The following is a 9260-nucleotide window of genomic DNA, read 5'->3' as shown; positions in this document are numbered from 1 at the left end:
CATTATCAAGAAGGAATTGTAGAAAAGTAATTGTACCCGATTGTCTAACTCCATATGTACATATTAATGCTGAGAGATTTGGCCACTCAGAGCAATCATTTTCAGGTATCTGAATCTTCCAATATGAAGAGTAGAAAATACATACTAATTACAAACTGAAACTGTGCCTCCCACCGTACACTGATGTCAGGTAGATGAGTTTATGTCAGGAATTTGCATCCTGATTGGACCAATAACATAATCTGTTGTTTACATTAGGGTCCAATGCTACTTTCAGGATGCATGTCCAATACTGCTATCCTCTAGCATCTTACTCAAAACACACTGAACTCAATACTACATGATACAGCCGTTACAAAATCATTCTTTCTTGTTGCAGAATTTGATTTTAAAGTTCGGCGTTAGTTTTGAGAGGTGACTCCAGAAGTTAATATCCAGACATCTGAACCGTGTCACCAACAGTACATGAGGCCAGACTTGGAGGAACTTGGAATGTTTTGTAGGGTTGTAGCATGGCAAGTGTTATTGAGTAAGGGAAGAGTGAGGCCATCCATGCAGCAGATATTAGAAATGGATTTTTCAATTGAAATAATTATTTGGGCAGGAGCTAATGCAAATCAATGAGCGTAGGGGTGATGGATGTCCAAGGCTCATTGTGGGATAGGATAATAGTACAGTTTTGGGTGACCTTGAAAGGATTAAAGGTGCAGGATGAGAGAATAGTGGACTTGCAAGTGACCAAGGCTTGGTTAAGGATATCATCGCCACATGGCCATCAGTGGAGTGGAGAGTGGTTTTGGTACAGTGATGCAGTAGGCATTCTCTGTGAGCATCAGATTGGTCATATTGTTGATTCATAGTTCAGTCAGATCTTACCACTGTGTTTATGGAGCTCTACTCTCAAATTGAAGCACTTTTAAAACCACATTGTGTCCATCTCAAGATGGTAGAAGACTAAGGCCAATGCTTGATTGCCATCATTACCACAACTTAGGTTCTCATTGCAAAAGATGTGTCACAAAAAGTGTTTTCCAAGTAAGAACACAGCAGTAATGCCTCAGTCAGGCATTCTCAGCTCAATATGGAAAGGTTTCTGCTGTTTTGGAATTGAGTGCTTTGAGATATTGTCATTAATTCCATTTGGCATTTGTAGTCTCTATCAAGGGGTCATGAAGGACATGGTTATCACCACGATTCCTCATTCCAGGCACCAACCAGCTGGCTGAGGCTTTCACCGTGTGGAGAAAGGGAAGAGTGGACATTCAATCCACACCAGAGCTGCTCACACTCCACATCAGATATGTTTCTCACACAATGACAGATTGATGAACCTGCCTCCTGGTTTGGCAATAACCAAGACAAAACAATCAAAAGTGGAAGAAAACCAAAGGGAGCTCAGGGTTCATGTACAGGATTCTCTGTAGGAGACCAGGCAAGTTGAAACAGTTGTTGAGAAGGCTTCTAGGATTCATGAGCTCATAAATACAGGCAGAGAGTATACAAACATGGAAGTGACACTACAACTCTCCAAATGATACTTAGGAATGAGGGACTTTAGAGATAAGGAAAGATGAGTGAAATTGGGCACATTCTTCTCAGTGATAAGAAGATTAAGAGGTAATCTTATTAAGATGTTCAACGTTACATTATGCATAACTTTGACAAGGTATAGAAAGATATTCCACTTCGATTAGTTGGTATGACAGTAACTAGGGGTCACAATTTCCAGATTCTCATCTTGACAGTTAAGAGAAACCTAGAGTCAAGCAAAGAGACCTGAGGCTGCAGGTACACAGTTTCTTGAAAATGATGTTGTAGGCAGACAGTTTAGCGTTGGACACACTCACCTTCTTTGGTCAGAGCATTGAGTATAGGAGGTTGGGCATATTGCTGTGGCTTTATCAGACTTAGAATATTGCTTTCAATTCTGGATGCCCTGCTCTAAGAAAGATGTTGCTAAACTGGAAAGGGTGCAGAAAAACATTTCCAAGGGTGGTTCCAGGACTGGAGGCTGACTAGGCATGGACTTTCTTCCCCTGGAGCATCAGAGGCCCATAGTGACCTTCCAGAGGTTTATAAAACCATGAAGGGGCATATATAACCTGAGAAGAGAAGGATTTATAAAGGACCAGAGTTAGGAGTGAGATGAGGGTAAACCTCTTTAATCAGGGAGTTGTTCCGATTTGGAATCACTGCTTGGGAGAGTGGTGGAGATGGATGTTTGAAAAGAGAGCGGGAGATCTATTTGAAAGTGATGCATCGAGAGAGCTCCACAAATAAGGCAGGAGAGTGGAATCAGTTGCATAGCTGGGTCCACAGCCAGGACTGACACGGGAAGCTGAATGGCCTCTTGTCCTGTATAACTGTCTCTAACTATTTGTTGCAATGACTGATCTAAAGCTGAACGCTAAGATTGAAGTATAATGGTTGAAATATCCAAACAACCCATTATCATTCTGACACAGTTGCAGGTTTTAAAAACCCTGTTGTTTTTATAAACTATGTAATGAACTAGTGCCGTGACTATTTTTCCAACTGTCATTTGATTTTGCAGAATCATACTCTGACTCAGGAACTGAGGTAGAAAGAATATGATTATCTTTCACCTTTCAAGCTTTTATGTTTTAGACTATACCTGTTTATACTTAATGACTTAGATTCTGTGCAAATACTCTGAAAACTCACTTGCCATTCTAAATCTCCTGTGTTCCATTTGCTGAAATAGAGCACTTGTGTTTTACTCTTTAATTGATCGATCCAATGTATTGCTCCCACATTCTGGAGCGTCTGCATTTCCCCAATGATTCTCCAATGCCTATATCTCCTGTCTCCTGACTGTAACAGGAAGTTGGTGCTGCTCACATTATTGTGGTGACCCTTTCCTTGCTCCCTCTCGATCCCTGCCTGCTCCCTCACGCTACTGCTCACCCCTTCACTCGCTCCTCACACAGGAGGGGCAACTGGGACAGTGAGTGGGAGGTGAGTGGGGTGAAAGCCGAGGAATGTCACAAGTGAGAGTTAGGAGTGGGCAGTGATTGATGGGTATCTTTGTAGGAAGTTACAGCCAGTGATGTTGCAGGCAGTGAGGACTGTTCAGTGAGAAGGACGGCCCTGGCAATTCCAGCAGCAAACACAGACTGTTGCAACATCTTTTTTTATTGTCCATTTGAGAACAACTGCTAAGTCAAATGATTCAGTAACGACAAATGATTCTGTTTGTTATTGCAGCCACACTGTCCGCAATCAAGCCAGGATCCTCCACCGTGCCTCTTAAACTATGACCCAGTCTGTGGAACTGAGGGGGTTACTTTCACCAAAGAATGCATGCTGTGTGAAGCAAGGTGGTACAGACACTTGAACTGTTACAGAAAACTGAGAAAATTGGTGCTCTTGAACGTTGTCAGCTTTTTAAAATGGGAACATCCTCATCAGCACCAATTGGAGGATAAACTTAGAAAATATTTATTTTTGCTGATACAAATATAAAGTTTATAAGATTGTGTATTAGAATCATAGAGTCACAGAGACGAACAGCACGGAAACAGACCCTTCGGTCTAACTCACCATGCCAACCATATATGCTAACCTAATCTAGTCCCATTACCCAGCACTAGGCCCATATCCCCCTCAACCCTTCCTATTCACATACCCATCCAGATGCCTTTGAAATGCGGCAATTGTACTAGTCTCCACCAAATAAACAAGGCAATGTGGATACTGGAAACCTGAAGCAAAACAAAAATCGCTAGAAAAGCTCAGCAGGTCTAGCTACATCTGTGCATCAACAACAGAATTTACATTTTGAGTCCAGTAAATTTTCCTTAGAGGAAATTTAGCAGTTTGCATTTTTCTAACTCTCCCACTTCAACGTAGCACCCCAAGACCTTTCAAAATCAATGGACTACTTCTGATCTGTAATCCCTACAATTATGTCAGTTAACTCTCCAAACCAAAAACATACAGCCAACAGCACTTTTCAAAGCCTGTTCCTGGGATATAGGCAAAACCACCTTTATTGCCGGTCCTAAATTGCAGCAACATGGTAGAGCTGCTTGAGTGATCATTTACAACTAGTCGTACACAGAGTATAATGTATTACTTACAGCACACAATTACTCCATCTAGACCAAGAGATGTAGGTCCATATTTCAGTTTCACCTGAGCTAATGCTCTGTTGTACTAATGCTCTGTTGTTATTCCAGGAGAATTGGAAGAAATGTCTGGATGCAACACAGTCGCTGCTGTCAGAGTAACAACTATGAGAAGTGAAATTTCTCCAGTAAACCAGGATTCATTTGATTCAAATTCACTTCACTCTTTAAGATTCATTCTTCATTTGGTCTACAACTAATTAATTAATTTTAATGTCATTTCTGTTGGTGGTAAGAAATCAGAAGCAATAAACCAATTACAGTGTAATGAAAGAAATTTGTTGCATAACCAATATATTTACAGGTGATATGACAAGGTTCAGGCGACCGATTCCCGGGATGGCCGGACTGACATATCAAGAAAAACTGGATCGACTGGGCTTGTACTCATTGGAATTTAGAAAATGGAGGGGCGGGATCTCAAAGAAAAATATCAAACTCTGATGGGTCTGGACAGGCTAGATGGGGGAAGAATGTTCTTGATGATGGGGAATTCCAGGACTAGGGTTCACAGACTAAGAAGAAAGGTTAATCAGCAAAGATTCATCAATTACACTAGGGGTGCAGTCAAAGACATAGCAGAACAGCTTGATGCAACCAGTAGAATGGCCTGGGAAAATAGAATGGTCTGAGATATGATCTTAGCTGAAGAAACGGGTGTATGCGTGATGTTAGGAGGGAACTGTTGTACTTTTATTCCAAATAACACAGCACCTGATGCATCAATCACTCGTGCCTTGTGAGGATTGACCACCTTGTGGAAGAACTGGCTGAGAATTTAGGGGTGGACACATCACTCACAGGATGGCTGGAATCATGGTTTGGGAAATGTAAGGGAGTGGTAGTCTCCATCCTCACCTCCCTGATAGTGATAGTAGGGGTATTGGTAGAAATTGGCTGTTGTATCATACCTTGTGTACAGGGACTAACCCAACAGCTGATTGAGACAGCCTTGGCAAAACAGATGCCCCTAAAAGGTAATCAGGCAGAGGAACTGTACCTCTTGAACTATGAGGGGATGGGTGGCCTTGAGGCCAAGATGGATGAAGTCTCGGGGATGATGTTTGCAAATTTGGGGACAACATATGAGAGGAATGCAGAAAACAACAATTATTTTAAAAAAGCGGGGGGGATTGTGAGAGGCCTTTGCGAAGGTTGTTGTTTCTGCAAAAATCACAAGGCTGAGTCATGGGGGGTGGTTGTATGTTAAGCTAGATACGCTTGCACAAACAGTTACAAGTAACTGTATCTTGCTTCTGTAAACATCGCAAGGTGCAATCATGAGAGTATATACCAAGAAATAACTAACCGAAAAGGGAGGTGGTCGACTAATAGAAACAGATGTATTGACATGACTGTTGCAATTGTCACGCATATAGGGCGTTAGTATGAACAAGATAACCAAATAAGACCCTGTGTTGAGTCAGCAAAAGTAATGAGACCCAGCTATCAAGGCGGGGGGCGGAGGGAGGGGGGGATTGCACACCGCAGACAGATGTGGTAAACTGATTAGATTACCAAAGTAAGAGGGGAGTACCAAGAGACTCAACTGAACTGTATAAATTGTAATGTAACCTCCTGATCCGGTATGCCTCCTCTATGCTCACCCGGCTTGCAAGACCATATGAATAAAGACTGCTTCAAAATTTGACTCAGACTGAAAGCTTTGTTTCTCACACTCCAGCTAAGGTCCAAACAGTGTCGAACATAGTTTCAGCATAACCTCCTTGTTCTGATACTCTGTGCCCCTCTTATTAAAGGCAATGATACTGTACTCTTTATTGCTTTTTCACTCTGCCCTGTTCAATTATCTTTACACACATGTACACACAGGCCCTGCTGTTCCGACATGTTTGTTGCATGTGTTCAGGCTTCTGTATCTTCTGCCTGACTGAAGAGGTAGTAGGAGAGCATTACCGGGGGTGGGGGGAGGGAGTCATTGATGATGTTGGCAGCATTTCCACAGCAATACATGGATTCCATGGATGGGAAGTTAGCTTCCATAGTGGTCTGGGCTGTGCACACTACTTTCCGTAGTTATATAAATGAGTCTACAACAGCATGATAAACATGAAGGGGAAAATCCTGGGCCTGCAAGGATTTATACTTGATGGAGTGCATTTAGCACTATCCACAGAAACAACCTCACGGGGACCCGGTCAGAGTAAACAAAGAGTTTGTAGGAGACAGACCAGGCTCTAGTGTGCTCCAAACAGGCTCTGTAATGATATTGGTCATGTTCACAAATGTGGTATTGTGGGGAATATTTAACATTGCATGATGGCGCACTCTCGAATTCTTGATCAGCAAGTTGAACACGACTGTGGCAAAAGGTCAGAAACAGCTTTCACGATCAGGCTGACTGTAAATAAATTCTACAAGCTTCGTAAAACTTCAGTAATTGTCTTCATGGCTCCTTGTAAATTTTGAATTGCAGATTTTAGCCAAAACAAAGTGTCCGTACAACAGAAATAGAGTTATGGAATGACACAAATGATTAATGTTTTAATAAGGCAAACGTTCAGTGCTACAGGTGACCTACAATTCATGATAATCTGTAATTTCTCAGCATATTCTAAAGTATATAATGCTACTGATTTCTTTGTAAAGGTGCAAATTACTTGGAGAGTACTGGAATCCTTTCATTTCTCCCTCTCTTGTGTTTTTTAGCCAACAAAATGCACATGCTGCTTCTTTTAATAAAGGCTGACCATTTTTCAGTTCAAGGTTGTTTATGAATCTTAGTTGAACGTTTTGAGTTTGCTCTCACAGCTCCCTGCTAATTAAAATCCAATTCAACAACCACCTGGAAGTACTTGTGCTCAGGCAAGAAACTTCATTTATTAACTGAGCAAAACTCTTCTGGCAAGATCAGAAATGTGCAGATACCAATCCACGCTAGGTCAGTCCAGCCTTGAAGAAACATACAACAGTCTCACAATATAACTTAAATGTAATCCAGGCCCAATCAAAAGCAAAAGATAAAGTTTCCGTATCATTGCTTTCTCATTACAGACAGATAACTAATGATGGTTTAACCTGAGAGTAACCAACCCCAGTCAAGGAGGGAGGTAGAGAAGGAGAATCATTCATGGTAATCTCAGCTGGTGCTTGCTTCATAGAGATGACTGTGAAGAAACACAGCCAATTGGACTGAGACAGTCATTTTAACCTGGCAGGTTCACATTGTCTTTCCCCCAGCTCAGGCCTGACTCTGGCCAAGCCCCAAAGGTAAAACAGAGACTAAATCCTGCCATACAACACTGGCAGGTACAGCGTGGGAGATAAGGACATCAGATTCTCGTATCAGAATGCAAATATGAAAATCTCCACCCAACAGGCTCACCCTGATGAGGAATGAGGATAAGTGATAAGGATCCTTGCATGGCCATCATGTGATTGCATCCTTGAAGGTTTGATCTTGAGCTTATTGTTTACCATGGATAGATTTTCACTCATTTGACACTCATTTTACAGAAACATTGGGTGTGGTTTACTGAGATTTTGGCTCATGGACATACATTATAAAACCTTATGTTATCGCGAGAATGTGACTTAAAAGAAGTTCTTGGATTAACATCTTAATGAACCAAAACCTGCAAAACATTCTAAAAGATGAAAGACTAAACAATAATCTGAGTTTGTTCAATATATCATTTTAATTGCTTGATCTTTTGCTATACATTCTCTGTTTTATGAACCTGCCACATGAGTTACCCGATGAAACAGCAGCACCCTGAAAGCTAGTGCTTCCAAATAAACCTATTAGTCTCTAAACTGGTGCTGTGTGACTTTTAACTTTGTCCACCCCCGTCCTACATTGCCACTTCCATAGAGTCATAGAGATGTACAGCATGGAAACAGACCCTTCGGTCCACCCCATCCATGCCGACCAGATATCCCAACCCAATCTAGTCCCACCTGCCAGCACCCGGCCCATATGCCTCCAAACCCTTCCTATTCATATACCCATCCAAATGTCTCTTAAACATTGCAATTGTACCAGCCTTCACCATATCCTCTGGCAGCTCATTCTGTACACGTGCCACCCTCTGCGTGCAAAGGTTGCCCCTTAGGTCTCTTTTATATCTTTCTCCTCTCACCCAAAACCTATGCCCTCTAGTTCTGGACTCCCCAACCCCAGGGAAAAGACTTTGTCTATTTATCCATGCCCCTCATAATTTTGTAAACCTCTATAAGGTCACCCCTCAGCCTCCAACGCTCCAGGGAAAACAGCCCCAACCTGTTCAGCCTCTCCCTGTAGCTCAGATCCTTCAACCCTGGCAACATCCTTGTAAATCTTTTCTGAACCCTTTCAAGATTCACAACATCTTTCCGATAGGAAGGAGAGCAGAATTGCACACAATAGTCCAACAGTGGACTAACCAATGTCCTGCACAGCCGCAACATGACCTCCCAACCCCTGTACTCAATACTCTGACCAATAAAGGAAAGCATACCAAACGCCACCTTCACTATCCAACCTACCTGCGACTCCACTTTCAAGGAGCTATGAACCTGCACTCCAAGCTCTCTTTGTTCAGCAACACTCCCTAGGACCTTACCATTAAGTCCTGCTAAGATTTGCTGACCCAAAATGCAGCACCTTGCATTTATCTGAATTAAACTCCATCTGCCACTTCTCAGCCCATTGGCCTATCTGGTCTAGATCCTGTTGTAATCTGAGGCAACCCTCGTCGCTGTCCACTACACCTCCAATTTTGGTGTCCTTTTATATGTTGAACTGCAGATTTTCGCCAAAACCAAATGTAAATATGAAAATCTCACCCAACAGGGTCACCCAGATGAGGATACGTGATAAGGAACCCTGCGTGGCCCTCATGTGATGGCATCATTGAAGGTATGATCTTGAGCTCATTGTTTACCATGGAGAGATTTTGGCTCATGGACTCACATTTTACATAAACATTGAGTGTGGTTTACTGACTCATTGTACAATCACATATCTGTGTAAACCAGCATCACCCTGTGGCACCTGTGTTAAAAATGGACTATTGCACAGCATCCACCCAGTGCTTCCATTGCAGGAGAATGAGATGGTTCTCAGCTTTTGATCTTCTCTTCATGTTTTTGTTCCTCCATTACCAT

The sequence above is a fragment of the Chiloscyllium plagiosum genome, unplaced genomic scaffold, assembly GCF_037043375.1.
Source record: "Chiloscyllium plagiosum isolate Xiang-an unplaced genomic scaffold, Cpla_swu_hap1 HiC_scaffold_2, whole genome shotgun sequence".
In the NCBI taxonomy this organism is placed as follows: domain Eukaryota; kingdom Metazoa; phylum Chordata; class Chondrichthyes; order Orectolobiformes; family Hemiscylliidae; genus Chiloscyllium; species Chiloscyllium plagiosum.
Note: the sequence above shows the minus strand (reverse complement) of the source record.